The sequence below is a fragment of the Ranitomeya imitator genome, chromosome 2 (genome assembly GCF_032444005.1).
Source record: "Ranitomeya imitator isolate aRanImi1 chromosome 2, aRanImi1.pri, whole genome shotgun sequence".
In the NCBI taxonomy this organism is placed as follows: Eukaryota; Metazoa; Chordata; class Amphibia; order Anura; family Dendrobatidae; genus Ranitomeya; species Ranitomeya imitator.
In genome coordinates this window covers 114329009-114351349 of record NC_091283.1, presented here as the reverse complement: position 1 = coordinate 114351349, position 22341 = coordinate 114329009, and positions in this window count along the sequence as shown.

The window sequence follows — 22341 nt, the reverse complement described above, 5'->3', positions numbered from 1 at the left end:
ATTCTTTCAGAACTGTGCCTTATTTTAAGAGTGTCTAGTCTAAAGGTGCATTTAGACTTTTAAACTAGCCAACAGGTGACATTGAATGGCCACAGATCATCTGCATAGACGTTTTTGGTGGTCATTCAATAGCTTGTATAAACAAGATGACTGCACATTTCTTGCACATTTCTTGTGCATAGAATGACTGGTAATAGATCACTCTGTGCACTTTAACTGACATTTTACCCTGCAGCACATGTCCTGTTTACACAGGGCAATGTGCTGCCAAGTCTGAAAACTTTAAGTAGCCTTAAAAATGGTTTCATGTGACAAACAAGTGTTTAGCTCATGCTCTTTCTATGTTGTTTCTATGAATTAATTTACAGTAGTAGAATTGGATATCTACTACTATTTAGGCCAGACGACAGAACATATCTAATATGTATAGTTAATATACTGTGTATAAGTAATGAAATCTGAAACATATAACGAAAATATGAATTTTATTTTATTTTTTTATGTATCTTTCCGTCAAACTTTATGCCTTCAAAGTAAATAACATCAAATTATTTATTTAAGAAAATGGGTTATTGGATTTTTTCTTTTTTGTGACCTTCATTTGTTATACATTTCATATTCGGCTATACACTAGTGTTTGACTATACCACACATAATGAACAAACCTTATTTTAGTTAACTGTATCTATCATTCTATTATATTGTGACTATTTATACATAAGAAAAAGTGCAATTCTGTATTTAAAACAAGCATATATCAGAATAACTCTTAAGCTATTAAGCATATAAAACTTTGTTTATGTAAGGAACCTTGGAAGATTCAAATTATTGGTTACAGATTACTTTAATTTGTGTTGGGGTACACAATTTGGAATCACACATAATCCTCTAACTATTTGCCGATTCAAAACTACATGATTTTAAAAAAATATGTAAAAATGACATTCATACATTCTAAGAATGAGATTATTTGATAAAAACAAGCACATTAATAAACAACAATTACGTTTCACTTAGTCTTTTAATCCATCTTTTATGGTGATACCAAGTAAATAGTGCTGTCGTAGGCACCGTGCTCGCATTAACCTTATCAGATGAAAAGATTTCTACAGTATACTTGAAGGCTGCATCACTTTTTAAACAATAACATTATTGGAATGGAATTTGAATAAATATTCAAAACACAAATTTCGTGTAGTAATCTAGTGCTGTTTGCTCGAATATAGCAAAAAAGTTGTGTTAAAGATACTTTTGAATGTATCTAAGAGGAAAGAAAAGGCTGAACAGAATGGAAGACCAAATGGTGAGCTTCAGGAGACAATTGACAAGTGAGATACTGATATTTTTTTAAACCCTTCTCTTGGACCTCTATAATTCAACAAAATAGTGGTTAGTCATCTGTCATTTGGCTGAATTTGCACAAAGTGAATCTCCAAAAAATTGGAGTCTGGACAGTCCTTGTTTTTTTTTTTAAAATCAATTTTCTTCAAACTGGTTAAATTATTTCTAAATTTTTGACTTGAATATTTGCCTGTATCATGGTTCTAGTGTCCTCAGTAACATTTCTTCATAAGGAAAATTGCAACTAATAGCTTTTTGCTCTCAGAAAGTTGACATTCCCCCTCTTTTTATTAAGGAACCTAAGAGGAATCTCACACTTCTCTTCACTTTATTTGACAAGAAAACATCCAAAATCAACGAGAAAGTGGAGTTTACAGAAAAAAAATATTAACAAACATTTTTTACTGTATAAAGACTGGTATATGAAGATAAATTTAAAAAGGATTTAAAAATATATATAATTTAAGTATACCAAAATTGATTTTTTATTAAAAAATTGGAGATTTCAGTGTAATAAAGGAAGGAAGAAGTACCAAAAATTATGGACTCAGATACCACCTGTGTTAGACATAAAAGAGGGTCTCATACAGATTCTGCTCAAATTGTCATGTAGTGGTACTCATAAACTTATAAAGGCTATTCAATAAGTGCAATCCTGCCCAAAATTAGTAGCAGGGTCATCCATAAACCAATGAAAGCAACAACTGTAATGCCTTAATCAAATATTGTGAACAAAGTGTACTTATGGTACTCCTAAAAGTTATGCAGAGTGCAAAGCCTTCCAAAAATTAAAAGCAGGGTCATCTGTACACCCTTGAAGGCAACAACTGGATGACCTCATTAAAACATTAAAGAAGTGTACACCTGCAGAATGCCAATTTTGTTTTCTATTTCAAACAAACAAAATTTCACACAAAGCTGTCAATTTTTTTACCAAAAATATTTTATGAACTGTATCAGATAAAGCGGTTTTTAAAAAATGTAATCCACCATAATTTTGCACAAAGCATGTTAAACTATATCGATGAATCATTGAATCCATAAAAAGTTTTGGAATTTTTTTTTTTTTGCAGTTTAATATACCAGCTAAATGTAACAAGGACCACATTATAGTTTATGGATGAATCATTGAATCCATAAAACAAAATTTCTGTTTTTTTACAGTATATCTGATATTTTCATAAATAAACACAGATTTTATCACCCTAATTTTGGTACAAAGAAAATTGTGACTTGAAAAAAACAATTCTAAAATTACCATGAGATATAGAAGCATTTCAGAGTTATTTTTACATAATGTGACACATCAGATTTGAAAAATATTGCATGGTCAGGAAAGTGAAAACTGGCTTTAGTGGGACTGTCTTATTAAAGATTTTTTAAGAGGTATAGGGTTTGACCCCAATTAACATTAGAATAGGGATCACATCTTCCTATTTTTGTTTTGATTCTAAGAATTCCCCTTCAAATTTCAACATATATTATATAGACAGATATATAGATATATATACACATGGGTGGACATACCGCCTGTTCAACCTGTGCAACCGCACAGGGGCCCAGAGGGGAAGGGGGCCCCCGACGGGCATACAAAGCAATGAATGTGAATGACAGCCGGCGATAGTATTACTGCTAACAGGAGAAGCAGGGGGGCCCTCTCTGCTGCATGCATGTGATATGACCATTAAACGGGCCCCCCTCCTCACCTGCTAGCATATATTATGCTGCGGTCCAGCCGGCTGTCACTGCTGCAGTCTGCGGTGAGGTGACAGATAGCAGACATTGGACCAGGAAGAGAGGAGGGAGGGGGATGGCCTCTCAGTCACAATGAGTCACTGAAGCTTGCTCAGGACCTGTGATAAGGTCACATGAGGGGAGGAGTCAGGAGTCACATGACAGGGGCCTCCGTGTATAGCAGAACTTTGCTGTGCTGTCATGGTGCTAGATGGTAAGCTTTTGTGTGGGGTCAGGAGTTGTTTACAGTGTGGATGTAGCAGAGCCGTGTGTGTGTGTATGGAACATCATGCGGGGCCATCACACAGCATGTAGCATAATGTGTGGCCATTATACAGTATGGAGCATCATGTGTGGCCATTATACAGTATGGAGCATCATGCGTGGCCATCATACAGTATGTAGCATCATGTGTGGCTATCATACAGTATGTAGCATCATGTGTGGCCATTATACAGTATGGAGCATCATGTGTGGCCATTATACAGTATGGAGCATCATGTGTGGCCATTATACTGTATGGATCACTATGTGGCCATCATACAGTATGTAGCATCATGTGGGGCCATCATACAGTATGTAGCATAACTTGTGGCCATTATACAGAATGGAGCACTATGTGGCCATCATACAGTATGGAGCATCATGTGTGGCCATTAAACAGTGTGGAGCATCATGCGTGGCCATTATACAGTATGGAACACTATGTGGCCATCATGTAGTATGTAGCATCATGTGTGGCCATTATACAGTATGGAGAATTATCTGTGGCCATTATACAGTATGGAGCATCATGTGTGGCCATTATACAGCATGGAGCATCATGTGTGGCCATTATACAGTATGGAGCACTGTGTGGCCTTATTTTTGGTTTATAATTATTGTTTATGAAGCAGTGTGATCAGGAATGCTAAATGGCTGTGGTTGGGATGTGGATAATGGTGTGACTAGTTGTAAAATGGGTGTGGTCAGAGGCGTGGCTTAAAATTTGCCATGGCACGCGCATTGATAGTTGTGTTCTAAACTGATAAATATTACAACCTATATGTTTACATAAATTTGTTGAGCTATGGAGGGGGGGCCTGGGAAAATTTCTTACACAGGGGCCCTCTGCAGTCTGTGTCCGCCCCTTTATATACACCCACACAAAAGAGAAGCAGCAACAGGCAAAACCATTCCTGGGTACCGTGCCCCTCAGGCAGATACCAAAACTTCAATACAGAAGACAAAAAATGGAGGCAGCACACCAGATAAAGGTGAAAATGGTGCTGTTTAATAGCCCAAAATGGTGACTTTTCAGCTCAAAGTGTGAGCCTTTATGAAGCAGTATGCAAGTGTTTCTTACAACATGGAAACGGATTTACTAGAAACTAAAACTAAAAGCTAACAACCCCTATAGTATACTGTTCGGTTTATATTCACCATTTATATCATTCCGTCTCAAAGTTTTAGGTCAAAAAATCCATTGTAACTCCTTTATTTTCAATATTTTTACCCTATCAACTCCTCTTTTAAGTGGTGGTACGTGGTCAGTGATCCAAAATTTAAGGTTTTTTTCTGTGCGTCCATAACTGCTTGCTTATTGTTTTCTTTTCTGGTAAATCTTCCATTTCCATGTTGTAGCTGGATTACATTTTTAACATACCTTTAGCTTTTCATTATTTTGTTGTTTTTTATATTTTTCAGGTAATATGAACAGTGAAAATTGATCCAAGACTATGACTCTTCCCATCCCATTGTTGTAATGAATAATGAAAATATAATTTTTGTATGTGTTTTTCCTAAATGTATTTTTTGATTAGATTTTATTATTTTTTCACTTTTTATTTTTTATTTATTATTTTTCTTTTTATAGAAATGGAGTGATAATATTACTAGACTCTCTGTATGCTATCTAATCTTTTATAATTGAGCGTGAATGATTATAATATATATAATTAAACATAAGAGATAGGGTTTTAATTACCTTCTCTGCTATATAATATAGCAGTCTCAATAACTGCTACAAGGAGATTTTTTGTTTAATTCAAAGATACTATTTTGGTTTATATGAGAGTGATCTAGAAGATATGCATTAGCGTATAATAGTAAGGTTGCAGACTTTTTGTCTCGCACATGCGCATGACTAATGTCCTGCTTTGGCAGTTTTTTTTCCTGTGATCAACTCTGCGATATAGTTTGCGCATGCGCGTTAGGCTAGGTTCACATTGTGTTAGGGCAATCCGTTTAGCGCATAGCGCTAGCGGATTGCGCTAACGCAATGTCTTGATAGGAGTCGCGTTTGTAGTTCCCGCTAGCGCAAATCCCCGATCTGCGCTAGCGAGGAACGGGCCTCGGACGCACCTCGGACGCTGCAAGCAGCGTCCGAGGTCCATCACAAAATAATGGCACATCGCTAGCGTGTGCCAAAAATGGCATGCGCTAGCGATGCTCTACAGAGAAAAATCACATTGCTGTCAATGGGTGCCCAAAACAAAAGAAATAGATGTGGGTGCGCTAACGGACCCGTTGCACGGCGTTAATTGCGACAATTTTGCCGTGCAACACAGTCCGTTAGCGTTAACCCATTAACGCAATGTGAACCTAGCCTTACACTGTGCTGAATCCGTCTTTCAAGATGGCAATGATTTTCCTTTGACGCCACTGCGCATGCGCGGAGTGGCAATTTTTTTATTGGAAACATACTGGCACACGCAGTAGATACTATGATGGTGTGAGTCATTGGACTAAAATGCGACACACTTGTGGATTCATTGACAATTATCTTTTTCTGATGTATTTTATGTCTTACATATACTTCTATTGCATCGTTTGCACTTTAATATGAAATCACGATTATGCACTGTTGCACTTTTATGGCTATCATGTATTATACTGAACAGTGTTCATTAATTTTTGTATATTCCATTTATTAATTATGCAAATGTATACACATATAAAAGGTGAGCACTGACACTTGTATGCTGCTTGGGAAAGGCTCACATTTTGAACTGAAACATGATATTTGTTTAAAAATGCAATTAAGACTATTTGCTGTGTCATTACAGTAGAAGTAGGAAACACCTATGTTCTATGTCATGCTTTCTCCTATTGTAGTGATTTTGCATAGCTGCGAGGAATTAAATGACCATGTAGAATATACACCACTGTTAACTTACTACTATTCTAACCAAACTCACTCAGTCATTGAATGCTCATAAAGGTTTTAATAACCCAATGGCTAGACTTGCTTTTCGAATAAAGAGCTATGACCTTTAAATAAATTAAATGCTCCATTGTTTTATCTTTCCCTTTCGTAGTTCTCCATACTTTGCATATAAAGTGAAGGTTTTATATTTGGGAATTATGTACACAGCTACTCAACAAAGGACAGCAAGATATAAAGTAGAAAATACAGCAGAAGATGCGGCTGAGACACCATCAAATATATTTTGCTCTTTATTGATGTAGATGATCCTAGTATTTCTCAGAAGCCTCAAACTAATAAAAATAAATTTATAGTCAAACATCATTTTAGTGCAAGTGACCATGATTTTGTGTAGAATTTATGTTTTATTTATTTCAGAAACTGGAATTTGTTTGTTACAAGTGTAATCTAAAAAGGAATTGAATTTTATGTAGTGTTGTAGAAGTAGGATTTCATTTTCTTGGCCACTTTCTAGACAGCAATAAATATGTAAACACTCACACATAAGAAATCTGTGCAATGTGGCTGGCGAATCGAGATGTGAAGCAAAGATGCTTCTATACTAGATTACTAAATTACATTCACCAAGTAAATCTGATCCAATAGTATCAGTTACACTGCACTATTACCATGAATGAGAATTTCTAGGAATGTTCATTTCATGATAATCATGCAGTCAAAACAAGCTGTCGATCACCTGATGAATGAGCAAAACGTTCATTCGTAGAGAGAAATGATCTGTTGGTTTGCACAAAAGATCATCATTCTCAGCATCAAAATATCCCACGAAACCAGAACCTGCATTGCTGAGAGCAATGGTGGCGTCCATTTACTAATCTATTACAGAACTTTTCACCTGTATAATATGATGACTGCAATGTATTAGGGTATGTGTCCACATTCCGGATTGCATCAGGATTTGCTCAGGATTTTACACAGGTAAAATCTGCACCAAATCTGCACCTGAGGTCACTGGCAGGTCACCTGTATTTTTGATGCGTTTTTACATGCGTTTTTCATGCATTTTTTCATGCGGATTTGTGTGTGTTTTTGTAATCTAAATAAAGATATACAAAAAAATAATAGAGATTTCATTTCTTGTCCAACCTCTTCATTTGCATACTCCATTGAAGAATAATGTTTACACACACAGCTAGATACTGTAGATAGATACGATAGATAGATAGATAGATAGATAGATAGATAGTCATCTATCTATCGTATCTATTGTATCTATCTATCTGTCTATCTATCGTATCCATCCATCGTATCTATCATATCTATCTATCTATCATATCCATTTATCTTATCTATCTATTGTATTTATCTATGGTATCTATCTATCGATATATCTATCTATTATATACTGATATATCTATCTATAAATATATATATCTATATATAGCTATATCAATAGATAGATAGATAGATATATTGATAGATAGATAATAGATAAATAGATAATAGCTTAATAGATAAATACGATAGATATGATAGATACAGTAGATAGATACGATAGATGGATACGATAGATGGATACGATAGATGGATACGATAGATGGATGCGATAGATGGATGCGATAGATAGATACAATAGATAGATAGATAGATATGATAGATGGATCACACATGCGAGAAACTCGGATGAGTATCGCATCTTAATACCCGCCACTGCCGCCGGCACTCGGAAGCGGAGCGTGCTGTTGCATGTATTTCTACATGCGTTTTTCATGCGTTTTTTATGCGGATTTGTGTGTGTTTTTGTAAGCTAAATAAAGATATACAAAAAAAGAATTGTGATGTCATTTCTTGTCCAACTTGTTCATTTACATACTCCATTGAAGAATAATGTTTACACACACAGCTAGATAATGTAGATAGATAGATACGATAGATATCTATCTATCTTATCTATTGTATCTATCTATTGTATCCATCTATCGTATCTATCATATCTATCTATCATATCCATCTATCGTATCTATCGTATTTATCTATGGTATCTGTCTATCGATATATCTATTATCTACTGATATATCTATCTATAAATATATCTATCTATATATAGATATATCGATAGATAGATAGATAGATAGATAGATATGTATATAATAGATAAATTGATAATAGATAAATAGATAATAGAGTAATAGATAGATACGATAGATAGATAGATAGATAGATAGATAGATAGATAGATAGATAGATAGATGGATACGATAGATGGATACAATATATAGATATGATAGATGGATCACACATGCGAGAAACTTGGACGAGTCTCGCATCTTAATACCGGGCACTGCCGCCGGCACTCGGGAGCGGAGCGTGCTGTTGCATGCATTTCTATGCAGCCGCACGCTCCGCTCCCGAGTGCTGGCAGTAGTGCCGGGTATTAAGATGCAAGACTCTTCCAAGTTTCTCGCATGTGTGATCCCAGCCTTAAATAAAGACACATACACCCATGAAATCTATGTTAGGCCGGGGTCACACTTGCGAGAAACTCACACAAGTCTCTCACTTCAATACCCGGCACTGCCGCAGGCACTCGGGACTGGAGTGTGCGGCTGCATGTATTTCTATGCAGCTGAACGCTCCGGTCCAGAGTGCCCATAGCAGTGTCGGGTATTTACCCCGGCCTTAAAAGGAATATGTTTAATTTAAAATAAAATTTGAAAAATAAGTGGCGTGGACTCCCACGCAATTTTCTGCGCCAGAGAGGGAAAGCCAACGACTGGGTGACTGATATTTGTAGCCTGGGAAGCGGTTAATACCCATGGAGCTTCCCAGGCTATGAATATCAGCCCACAGCTGTCTGCGTAGCCTTTACTGGCTATAAAAATAGGGGGACCCCCTAAAAAATGATGTGGGGTCCCCCTATAATTTATAGACAGACAGCTACGGGCTGATATTCATAACCTAGAGAGGGACCATAAATATTGGCCCCCCCAGCTACAAATACCAGCCGCCAGCCGCCCCAGAAATTGCGCATCTATAAGATGCGCCAATTCTGGCGCTTAGCCTCTCCCTTCCCACTCCCGAGTAGTGGTGGGATATGGGGTAATAAGTGGTTAATGACACCTTAGGTGGCATTACGCCCGGTTAATAATGGCGAGGTGTCAATAAGACGCCTATCCATTATTAATCCTAGTAAAGTGTAAATAAAACCCAGACACTAGAAAAAAGTATTTTAATGAAATGATTACACACTCTTTTTGATCATATTTTTATTGCATGCTCAATCCTCCTGAAGACCCTCGTCTTGCAAAAAAGCAAAAAACAAACCAAATTCATACTCCCTGTCCACAGATATCCCATACCGAGTGTCCCACGATGAGTCCAGCTCTGCTACATCTGGATGCCTGACAACCAGACATAACAGAGCTTGTAGACGATCGCTGGAGATAACTCTCCAGCGATCACAAACATTCTAGCACTCACGGTCAGCTGACCGTGAGAACCAGCCTAGTGTGACCGGAGATAACCCCCGTTCACGTGCACGGCAGTTCTCATGGTAAGCTAAGTTATCACTAGAACTTATCTTACTGTGAAAACTGCCGTGGACGCAGGGCTTCCGGCGGCGGGACAGGTAAGCCAGCATGTGACATGTGTAGTAAGCTGCATTAACGCAGTTTCTGCGCATTTCACTAATCATTAGATGAGGTTTTACCGCATCTAATGATTATCTATGGGAAATTTACGGCTCGGCGACGGAGCGTCGCCGCACTGTAAACAGACATGCTGCGTTCTGAAAAGACGCGCCGCATGTCCGTTTACGCGGGTTTGCCACCTGTGTGATTTACCGCATAGTGGAGACAGGATTTCATGAAATCCCCTCCATTATGCTGTAACATCTGGACGCTGCGTGTTTGACGCTGTGGCTCTACGCCGCCGTCAAACACGCAGTGTTTCCTGAACATGGACACATACCCTTAAAGGATAAAAACTTACATATGGGTGCTTCTTTAATCCAAGCTTCTTGTAGTGATTGTGGAGGTGGAGCTCTGAGCATCTGGACAAACTGGTATGTCCATTTGCATGAATTCCCTGCAAAATGGAATGTACCCTGACTTCCAGTGCCAGGTGTCCTTAACATATGGTTTTGCTATTTTAAAAGAATGAAGTTTAGCAGATTTGATGATACCAAATAAATATTTTTTTTTATATTCAACATTTTTTACAATATTTTTCTTAAGCTTTACTTTATTATTTAGTTCTCTTAGGGAACTTTTACCTGTTATTGCTTGTTCACTCATACTGTATACAGCAAAACTGCTGTATTGCAGTTTATTGTTCAAATGACGTTTTCCAATTAAGCCCACACATGAGAATGACTAAGATGGCAGCCAAGGGGGCCTGTAGAAAGCTTCTAGCTGCAATGGAAATCCATCATCTCCCTGCAATTATATTGCTGGAGGACCAATGGAGCCAGTGCACAAGCAAGTCTTTTAAATCCTGTTGTCAGAGATTGAAAGTGGCATTTAAATGGTAATCACCAGAGATTGGATCTAGCTTAAGTCATGTGCACAGTTTGAGTGTTCAGTAAAGTTTTTACCCCAATATTTCTAAGCAAATATCAAGAGTGGAGGAGACAGATGAAAAATATAGTAGAAACATATCACCACCTTTGTATATTTCACCCACTCTTGGTTTTGGCTTACAAATACTAGGTTAAAAAACTCACCAAATTCTGAATGTGAGCACGTGGCCTTAGAGTTAAGTACTGGCAGTGAAACTCTGCCAGCATCTGCCTGGTGTAGATTACAAATATGAAAGGTTCCAAATAGCAGACTAATGAGTGAAATCTGACATTGAAGCTATGTATGTAATAGGTGTGCACTCAACTATTCAAGTTGTGCAATGACGCATAATTGTACTAATGCAAGTGGAATCGAATTGATTTAGCTTCAGCTCCCTCAGCAGGTGCCAGTGATTAGGAGTTAAAATGCCAATGTACTGAAAAAGAAGACTAGCTGTCAACAGAAGTGCTGCTTGGACCAAAGATGAAGTTTAAGGTCTTTCTTATGATAAATAGGACAATGCAGTATGTGGGTAGTATTAACTTTTAAATGGCCCTAAGTAAGATAAGACTGATCTCGAAATGCTTTATTCTATGCATTATACTAAAGAACTTTTTTTGCTGTTTAGTTTTTGGTGTTTTATACCTGTTTTTGTTTTGTCAAATTTTTGTTGAATATTCACTTTCTTTTAACTCTCCGTCAGGAACAATGCCTTCACTAACGAGTTCAGGTACAATGCATCTGCCAGACGCAGGCTAGAAAAATGCTTGCAATATCTAATTTTTTTCAAATTTATTACTCTAGAATTGATCAGTAACTTTTATAGGGATGCTATAAAACAGAATACACATTATCAGGTGCAAAAAGCCCATTTACTTACCATAAAAGTAATGACTCTAAAAGTACACACATTTCACAACTCCCGCCAAATAGCCCCCAGTTTTCAATGCATAACTATTATTAAAAATTAAATATATGGGCAAAAGCTTAATTTTAAGGTACCTAAAATGGTATTACACGCATATTCATTCAGAAGTAGATGTTAAAGATTCCCCAGATAAAAACACATTTGCAGAGCAAAGAGCAAGAATTGCACATCATTTTCGCATGTGTCAGGCAGATCGCATTATGACATTTGTGACATTTAAAGTTAGAAAGCCTTCTGTGTCCACATTCCATGGTGCAGGTAGTACATCTCCTTCTTTTGGGAGGTGGTAGAGATGGTGGATTTTCACTATCATCTTCTGGGAGGAATCTTTTGAGCTGAACTTGAAGGTTAGAGAGGATACCGATAGTTTTCACACTTCTCCTGCATAGCTTACCAAGCACTAGTCCATGGACCAAATTTTGAAAATAGGCTCTTCTATGGAGTGGTTCAAGTTGTTTTTCAAGGTAAATCACTTGTGAATTTATACCACCCAAATACAACATAGTGAAAAATATGATCATTGGCCAGCGCCTGGAGTTTCTGCTGACGCTGTATCAACATCCCCTCTTGCTGCATTATAAATTTAAATTATTTCCATTTTTTGGTGCTTCAAACCCAGGATCAATGGCATCATCATCATCAAGCGTTGATGCAAAAATTACATTTTTCTTTTCGCATGGTACATATTAAATCAAAACTTTTCAATTATTGAATGCAAACATACTGCTGTACTGTTTTCTCTCTTTCAGATTTACAAACTGTGGTGGCAATTGTTTTTATTTTTTCTTACTTTACCTACATATGAAAGATTCTGCATTTTCAGATAGATCACATTTTGAAAACCAATTCTCAGCTGTTGTATTGTGATCCGATCCAAAAGAGGGCTCAGCCATTGTTTTCACAACATCAATGGGGTTATTTCTGACATGGTATGGCCCTTCTGGCTGTTTTCCTGCATACATTTCAAGGTTGTATGTGTGGGTCTTCCTGGCATCAACAAGGGCATAAATTTTAATTCCGTGTATTTGCTAGGCTTTGAAGGAATGTATTGACAAAATACACATCAGCCAGGAAAACCAGGGAGCATTTTGTCAATAGTGACTTTCTCCCCAAGGCTACAGCTTTTCTTACAGTTTTCAACAAATTTTTTGAATAAATTGTGAATCAGAGCAAGACGGTCATATGTTTTACGCTAGGTTCAGGTAGTTCTGTCGTCAAACTACAGGCAACGAATTAGAATTTTGAATCTTTTTAAACACATGACAAAGCCAAATTTTTCTATTCTATCACAATCTATAACCCAAAGTTCCTCCAAACTTTGGCGATTTTGCCCTATAAGCTCCTGCAAGGTATAACAATTCAAAAAAGCCCTCAGTTCTGTTTCATCTGTGTGCTTGATGATTCTGTTGCAGGTGAACTTGTCCTTTATAATGTCTATATATTGATTTGTGTATGTGACAATAGAGTCCAGAATGTCATCTGTGAATAATCCAGCATCCAGCGGCAGTTTTAGAATTCCTTGCTGTTTCTTTAACTGCAGGAACATGAGTGAGAATGTTTTGAGGTTCCCCACGTTTAGTTTGCATGGGTGGCTTATTGCTCCATTTGTTTTTTTTTATCTCTTCCCAAATAATATCTCTATATCTTCATCATCTTCTTCACTTTCACCACTTTGCTCTGTTTCAGAATCAATTTTACATACTTCCACCTCATCATGAGAATCAATCTTACTTTCTTCTCCTAAATCCTCATGCACTGTGGTGTCTGCATCATCATCGTCATCTAACATCATCTTCACTTCATCCACATGAAGGGGTTTTGACAGATTAGTAATTTAGGCGGTCTTTTAGCAGTGGCTATTTTGTATTGTTAGCCACTTTTCTTTATCTCCAATATTTAACTGTAGCAATACAGATACATTCAAACTAGTTATATTCAAAAAATCTTTGCATATGCAATATATGTGTGTGTGTGTGTGTATAGAATAATGTATGCAAATATTAAATGATGAATTATTTGAGTACATAAATACAAACAATACAAATAATTAGAATGGTTGCTTAATGCAGGAGCAGTAATAAAGATTGTGAGACCAGCTGTTACATTCGAATGCCGGGCAGGCTTCTCATGCAAACTAAAGTTGACTTCATTGACCTTAAAATTAATGCTTCTTTTCTCTAATGTAGAAAAGCTCTGGTGAAAAGTCAACTCCATTTTGCAAGTAGCTGTAAAATGTGATTAAAGAATAATGCTGTTCCATTGATATGCAACCTGGAGATGCATAAATGGTCAACTACCTGTGAAATTGCGATTTTCCTTTTTAATTGGTTGTGCTTTATATCATTAGGAAAATGATTTTTGTGTTGCGTTGAAGCAGATGTGATGCTTTTAAGCTACAATCAAAATTGATAAATGTATTCTATCATGGCCTTTCTATCTTTTACTTAGCATATTTATTTATTACAATTGGGTAATTTGCATAAGTATAATGCAATAAGCCAGGGGTGGGAAACCTCTGGCAGATTCCTGGGGACCACAGCGCTTGGACTGGCAGCCAGCAAAATGTTAGCAGCTGGTTCTTTAATTTCAACTGACACCTGTGTGCACGCGCACGCAGTGTTCACTGCTGAACACTGCAGAGCATGGAGAAAAGTCAGGATGTGCTCTGTGGGCGGAGTCAGCATGTTCCAGTCTTACGATACGATACGATACGATACACTTTATTGATCCCGTGGGAAATTAGTCTTACTGATGACAAGAGCAGCAGAAGCCCCCAGCCCCTTCTGTGATGTATGTAAGCCCACGGCCCCTCCTGTGATGTATGTGCATCCAGCGTCTCCTATGATGTATGTGCCCCTGGAGTCTCAAGTGATTTATATGCCCCCACCTCCTCCTATAGTGTATATGCACCCAGTCCATTCTGTGATGTATGTGCCCCAGCATTTTCTGTGATGTATGTGCCCCTGATGTCTCCTGTGATGAATGTGTCCCAGCTCCCCCTGTGATGTATATGCCCCTAGATCCTCCTGTGATATGAGTCCTGGAATTTCAGGTGATTATGTGCCTCCAGACTCTCCTGTGATGTACCATATTTTTTGTACTATAAGACGCACAGGACCATAAGACGCACAAAAGTGTTAGAGTAGGAAAATAGAAAAAAAGTTGAAGCACAAAAGTGGGTCATGACTCACTGTTATGAGGGAGATCTGCTGCTGACACTGTTATAGTAGTGATGTACCCAAATATGTAACAATATCCCCATCCTGATTTATACACTTGAAACCAGAAGTTTACATACAATATATAAAAATACACATATTCATGTTTTTCTCAATATCTGACATGAAATTAGAAAAAACCTTTCCCGATTTACGTCAATTAGGATTACCATAATTATTAATATTTGCCAAATTCCAGAAAAATGAGAGAGAGATAGAATGTTTAAAGGCATTTTTATTACTGCAAAGTCAAAAGTTTACATACCCTAAGATTACTATGCCTTTAAACAATTAAGGATGCCCATATGATGATGTCATATGTTTGGAAGCTTCTGGTTTTTGGCAACATCTGTGTTAATTAGAAACACACCTGTGAATGTATTTTAATGCACACCTGAAACACACTGCTTCTGTGTGTAGCATCATGGGAAAGTCTGAAGAAATTAGCCAAGATATAAGGAAGAGAATTGTCGACTTACACAAGTCTGGCTCATCCTTGGGTACAATTTTAAGATACCCGAAGGTGCGTCGTTCATCTGTACAAACAATAAATCACAAGTAAAAACAAGGTAGGAATGTCCAGCCATCATACCTCTCAGGAAGGAGATGGGTTCTGTGTCCCAGAGATTAACATGCTTTGGTTCAACATGTGCATATCAAGCCAAGGACAAAAGCAAAAGACTTGTGAAGATGATGGCGGAAGCTGGTAAGATTCTGTCAATATCAACAGTGAAGTGACTACTGTATCAACATGGGCTGAAAGGCCACTCTGCCAGAGAGAAACCATTACTCAAATAGAAATGTAAAAAAGACAGATTAATGTTTGCAGATGCACGAAGGAACAAAGACCCTAATTTTTAGAGACATGTCCTGTGGTCTGATGAAACTAAATTTGAATAATTGGGGCATAATTACCATCGTTACATTTGGAGGAAAAAGGGAGATGCTTGGACGCATAAGAAAACATCCCAACTGTGAAACATGCAGGTGGCAGCATCATATTGTGAGATTATTTTGCTGAATCAGGGACTGGTGCACTTCACAAAATAGATGGCATCATGAGAAAAGAAGATTATGTAACAACATCTCAAGACATCAACCAGGATGTTAAAGCTTGGGCGGTAATGGGTCTTCCATATGGAAAATGACTAGAAGCATACTACAAAATTGGAAACAAAGTGGCTTAAGGATAACAAAGCCAATGTTTTGTTGTGACCATCACAAAGCCCTGACCTCAATCCTATTTAAAATGTATGGGCAAAGCTGAAAAAGCAGGTGTTAGCAGGGCAACCAACAAACCTGGATCAGTTACACCAGTTTTGTCAGGAGGAATTGTGAGAAGCTTGTGGAAGGATATCCCAAATGTTGGACTCAAGTCATTCAGTTTAAGGGCAATGGTACCAAATACTAATTACCGTATTTTTCGCTTTGTGAGACGCTCCGGATTATAAGATGCACCCCAAATTTTCAGGAGAAAAATAGGAAAAAACTTTTTTTTAATAAATTGGGCGGGCTTCTTATAATCCATGAGTCTTATTACTTACCAGGGGTTGTGACTGCGGTGGATCAAGGTCCCAGGGTCATTGCTGGAGGCAGGAGTGGAGCATTGCTGCAGGCTGGGATGAGGGGGTCTGCAGGGGGGCTCCTGTGCTGCAGGGGGGCTCCTGTGCTGCAGGGAGGCTCCTGTGCTGCAGGCTGGGATGAGGGGGTCTGCATGGGGGGCTCCGGTTCTGTAGGGGGCTCATATGCTGCAGACTGGGATGAGGGGGTCTGCAGGGGGGCTCCGGTGTTGCAGGGCTGTCTCCGATGCTGCAGGGCTGTCTCCGGTGCTGCGGGGGGCTCTGCCGACATTTTGTGAAAGGCCAGAGCCCCCGGCAGTTCGTCCATGCTTTCCTGTGCAGTGGACTTCGGGAAAATGGCCGCCGGGAGGCGGCGCATGCGCAGATGGAGATCTTGGGACCAAGATCTCGAGAGATGAGATGTCAGCCCTGATATCTCATCTCCCAAGATTCCGGCAGCCATTTTCCAGGAGTCAGTCATACAGGAAAGCATGGACGAACTGCCGGGGGGATCTGGTCTTTCACAAAATGTCACCAGAGCCCCCCGCAGCACCAGAGCCTCCAGCATCACCCGGGGCAGCAGCGGACAACAGCGGCAGCGGTGGCGGACAACCGCGGCAGCAGTGGCGGACAACTGCGGCAGCGGTGACGGGCGGCAGCGGACAACTGCGGAGGCAGACACCCCCTCATCCCGGCCTGTAACGGTAAGTGGTATATCCGCTTTCTAAGACGCACCCCCATTTCCCCCCCAAATTTGGGGGAAATAAAGTGCGTCTTACAAAGCGGAAAATACGGTAAATGTATGTAAACCTTTGACTTTGTAGAAAGTAAAAAAAATGCCTTAAAACATTTTCTCTTTCTCATTATTCTGGCATTTGGCAAATATTAATAAGTATGGTAATCCTAATTGACCTTAAAAGGGAAGGTTTATTCTTATTTCATGTCAGATATTGAGAAAAACATGCATTTGGGTCTTTGTATATAGTGTATGTAAATTTCTGGTTTCAACTGTATGCCGCATCCTGATATGTATATAATCCCCATCCTGATATATATGTCCCCATCAAGGCAGATATGGCCCCCATTCAGGTATACGTGGCCCCCCATCCAGGTATACATGGCCACCCCATCCATATATACATGTCATCCCATCCTGGTATACAGGGCTCCCCATCCTGGTATACATGGTCCCCATCTCCAACCTTTGCATACATAGCCTCACCATCCCCATCCTAGTATACATGCCCCCTCATCCCCATCCTGGTATACATGCCCCTGCATCATGGCACAAATGGCCCCCATCACGCTGCACACATAAAAAAATAAAATTATTCTACTTACCTTCCCTCTGCTCCCTTGGAGTGCAGCAACCTGTTCTGAATATTCAATACTCCCCATGATCAAGACTATGGGAATGGACAGCAGTGAATATTCACTCTCTTTAATAGTGAGGACACTGTTAGCTGCAGTCACTGGCTTCCTGCAGCTGGTGGGCAATCACATGTTCCCACTATAAAAAAAATAATATTCACTGCTCTCCACTCCCATGGGCATGGGCAGCAGTGAATATTATTTTTTTTTAATAGCGGGCACATGTGATCACCTAGCAGCTGTAGGAAACTGGCAGCTGCCTGCTAATAAAGAAAATTAACACTCACTGCTCTACCCTCCCATTGTCTCTCCTTCCTCTCACCGCCGGCTTTAGTGCATAGAAGTGGGAGGGACTATGGGCATGGGGAGCAGTGAATATTAATTTTCTTTAACAGCGGGCAGACATGTTAGCGGCAGCTGCCGACTACTGCCCCCTGTGACCTGCTCCTCTGCCGCTGCACCCATCCACATAAGATACATCTAGACTATAAGATGCATCCCCCACTTTCCTCCTAAATTTTGCAATGGTGCAGATCCAATACTAGAGTCATATGCTGGCGGATGACCGGGTGCCCGCCTTCATTAAGACAACCAAGACAAGAATGCTAGTCTGGCCTCACGCAAGGTTACCGTTGAAGCTAGGAAGGTGTGAGAGCCCTGGGGAGGAAGAACTGAAGGAAGAGCTGTGTCCCGCACCCATAGCTTTGAAATGAGCCTGGCCCGAACACTTTAATTGGAGCCAAGGGATGTGTGGTCAGTCACCCCCTGTAGTCAAAAATTCCCTGGGTATCCTTTGGCAGCAGGAGGAGCCTAGTGTGGTGGAAGAAAGAATGTGGCCTGGGAGTTGTTGTCCATCCTGAAGCAGCTATTATTTGAAGAGCAGTGTGCAGAAAGCTGCGTGGAAGACTTTAACCATATAAAGGGATTTGGCTTTATCAAGGAACAGGGAAGAGCAGATGAAGCGTATGTGAACCGAGCATGAAACTCATACCGTTTGCATAGCCTGTATATGGGAGAGAAAATAATTTTTTGTAAAATGTGGTGCCACAAAGACTGTTCTGCGATTGGGATAACTCACCCTGCTGCCAGTACTGTTATCCCATGTTCACCAGTTTGGCCACACATAAAATGGATATTGTTTGTATGCACTGGTCAGGCCTCAAGATTGAAAGGGTCAAAGTGAGTGATTCTGCACCGAGTACATCAGAAGGGATGGTGGCAGTAGGAATAATATCGCAAATGCTCATCTACAACACTCCTTTATATGTAAGGTGCCAGGCCGTGGAGAAGCATCAGCAGCTCACCCATGGCTATTACCCTGGGAACGTTATATCTGCTCACTAGTTATAGCTTAAATTAAATAAAAAGACGCTTGCAGTGGAATCATCACAGAAACGAAAGTAAAACTGCCTTAGAAGGTGCTTCATGGAAAATACCACTGGCTTTTTCCTAAAGCGGCTTAAGCTAGAAAAATCTTGGAGAGTCTGCACATACCCTGACAAGGTTTCTTAATGCTAATTCCATCTCTAATTAGCAGTTACTTATTATTAGTGTTGAGCATTCCGATACCGCAAGTATCGGGTATCGGCCGTTACTTGCGGTATCGGAATTCCGATACCGAGATCCGGTACTTTTGTGGTATCGGGTATCGGTATCGGATCCATAGGGATGTGTAAAATAAAGAATTAAAGTAAAAAATATTGATATATTCAACTGTCCGGCGGCCCCTGGGCATCACGCTGGTAACCGGCAGGCTTCTTTGTTTAAAATGCGCGCGTTTAGGACCTGCGAATGACGTCCCGGCTTCTGATTGGTCGCGTGCCGTCCATGTGACTGCCACGCGACCAATCAGAAGCCGTGATGTCATTCGCAGGTCCTCAATTCCTAGAATTAGGAGTTTAGTGAATGAGAATGACGTCGCGGCTTCTGATTGGTCGCGTGGCGGTCACGTGAGCGGCACGCGACCAATCAGAAGCCGCGACGTCATTCTCATTCACTAAACTCCTAATTCTAGGAATTGAGGACCTGCGAATGACGTCACGGCTTCTGATTGGTCACGTGGCGGTCACATGGGCGGCACGCGACCAATCAGAAGCCGGGACGTCATTCGCAGGTCCTAAACGTGCGCATTTTAAACAAAGAAGCCTGCCGGTTACCAGCGTGATGTCCAGGGTCCACCGGACAGGTGAATATATCAATATTTTTTATTTTAATTCTTTATTTTACACATTAATATGGATCCCAGGGCCTGAAGGAGAGTTTCCTCTCCTTCAGACCCTGGGAACCATCAGCATACCTTCCGATACTTGGTGTCCCACTGACTTGTATTGGTATCGGATATCGGTATCGGCGATATCCGATATTTTTCGGGTATCGGCCGATACTATCCGATACCGATACTTTCAAGTATCGGACGGTATCGCTCAACACTACTTATTATATGTTATGCAAAAAGTAAAGCTCAAGTCTTTGACATGCTGATATTTCTCTATTAAGTAATACACATTCCTATATACTCCTGAGGCTGTGCAGCATTCTTCATGCCTCTCTTTGGTTCATTGCCTTTGCAGGGCCCTCTGCTATACATATTTTACCATCTTCTACCCTGCTATACGTCTACACTTCTATGATGATGCCTTGTCATTGAGTTGGAAATGCGCTGGGAGGGATTTAGAGGTCCTGCTAAGCAAAGGTCCTAATTGGGTACTGCCCTTTTAGTGGTTAAGGGAGTCGTGTAAGTCTTCTTAGCTAGGAGGCCTCATACCTCCTGCAACACCGCCAATTTATTTTTATTCCAGCCACACTCAGATGGCACGCACCTCAGTTTCATAGACTACTATTGGTGCAAAAATGTAAGAATAGTAACACAGGTAGATGACTAATCAATTGACCCATAGTAGAATCTTTTATAATGTCACAGAAACAGTCAGTCATGGGCAATGCATGAGGTACCAGTTTCTGGACCAGCATTTAGAGCTTGAAACTGAAGTTTCAATGAGGATCTGGTGGTTAAGGGAGCAGTGTAATCGTTCTTAGCTGGGAGATCTCATACCTGATGCAACACCTCACAATTTTTTTTTCTTTCTTTTTTTTTCCAGCCACACTCAAATGGCAAAAACATCAGTTTCATACAGTATTATTGGTAGTAAAAAATGTAAGGAGAGTAATACTTAAGGCAAGTGCAGGCCTACCTATTTGGGAGACCTACTTACATGGGCAACCCACCAGATGGAGACCAAACTTGGAATCACCAGAATTCAAAGAAATTATTGTCACACAGAACAAAAGTGGCATCAATTTCCACAGAGCAGAAACAGAATAATAGGCCTCTGACACACCTTCTATTACAGGCAACCCACCAGATGGAGACCCAACATGGAGCATCCACACTTCAAAAAAATAATTGCCACACACCACTAAAGTGGCATCAATTTCCACAGAGTAGAAATATTATGATAGGCCTCTGACACATCTTTCACCACAGGCAACCCATCAGATGGAGACCCAACTTGGCGTCTCCAGATTTCCATAATATGTTTGTAACATCAGCAGCAGTAGCAACATCAGGCACAGAAGACACCACAAAGATGGCACAGACTGCAATAATGCAAGATCAATAAATGACACTAAAAACAACAACATCAGCCTAATCTGTCCAATCTGTGACTAGTGTGCAAAAGTCATCGGAGATCCATGACTTGTTCATTTTAATGAAAGTTAGGCAGTCTACATTTTGAAGGGTCAGCCCGGTGCACTTATCTATCAGGACACTACCAGCAGCTCTGAAGACATGTTCTAAGAGAACTCTGGCTGCCGAGCACAACATAACCTCACAGGCGACCTTAGCCCACTCTTCCGCTTTGGAAGACCAAAATGCATTTTGAAGGGTCAGCCCGATGCACTTATCTATCAGGACACTACCAGCAGCTCTGAAGACATGTTCTAAAAGAACTCTGGCTGCCGAGCACAACATAACCTCACAGGCGACCTTAGCCCACTCTTCCGCTTTGGAAGACCAAAATGCAAAAGGGTCCATCCCCCCCGATAGCATTGCTATTGAGCTCCAGATGTTTCTGCATTACCCTCTCCAGTTGTTCCCAATGTGACAGACTTGTACTCTGTTCTGCTGGTTGTCGGGTTGGCCTAAAAAAATGTGATAAATGACTCACAGAAATTGCTTATGCCACTTACACTGCTGCTGCCGCTGCTTATGTTTTGGCGATGACACCTTGACGTACCAGGGGTTGGACGTCTACAACTGGAATGCACACTGTGTGCCTCACTGCTATCTTGGGGAAAACCACTCTTAAGCTTGTCTTCGATACTCCAGCATGCGTGCATCAATTTCTAGAAGGGGAAGCATCTAGCTAAATTTACTCTTGTACCATGGAACTAAAGGTACCTTCACACTAAACGATATCGCTAGCAATCCGTGACGTTGCAGCGTCCTCGCTAGCGATATCGTTTAGTTTGACACACAGCA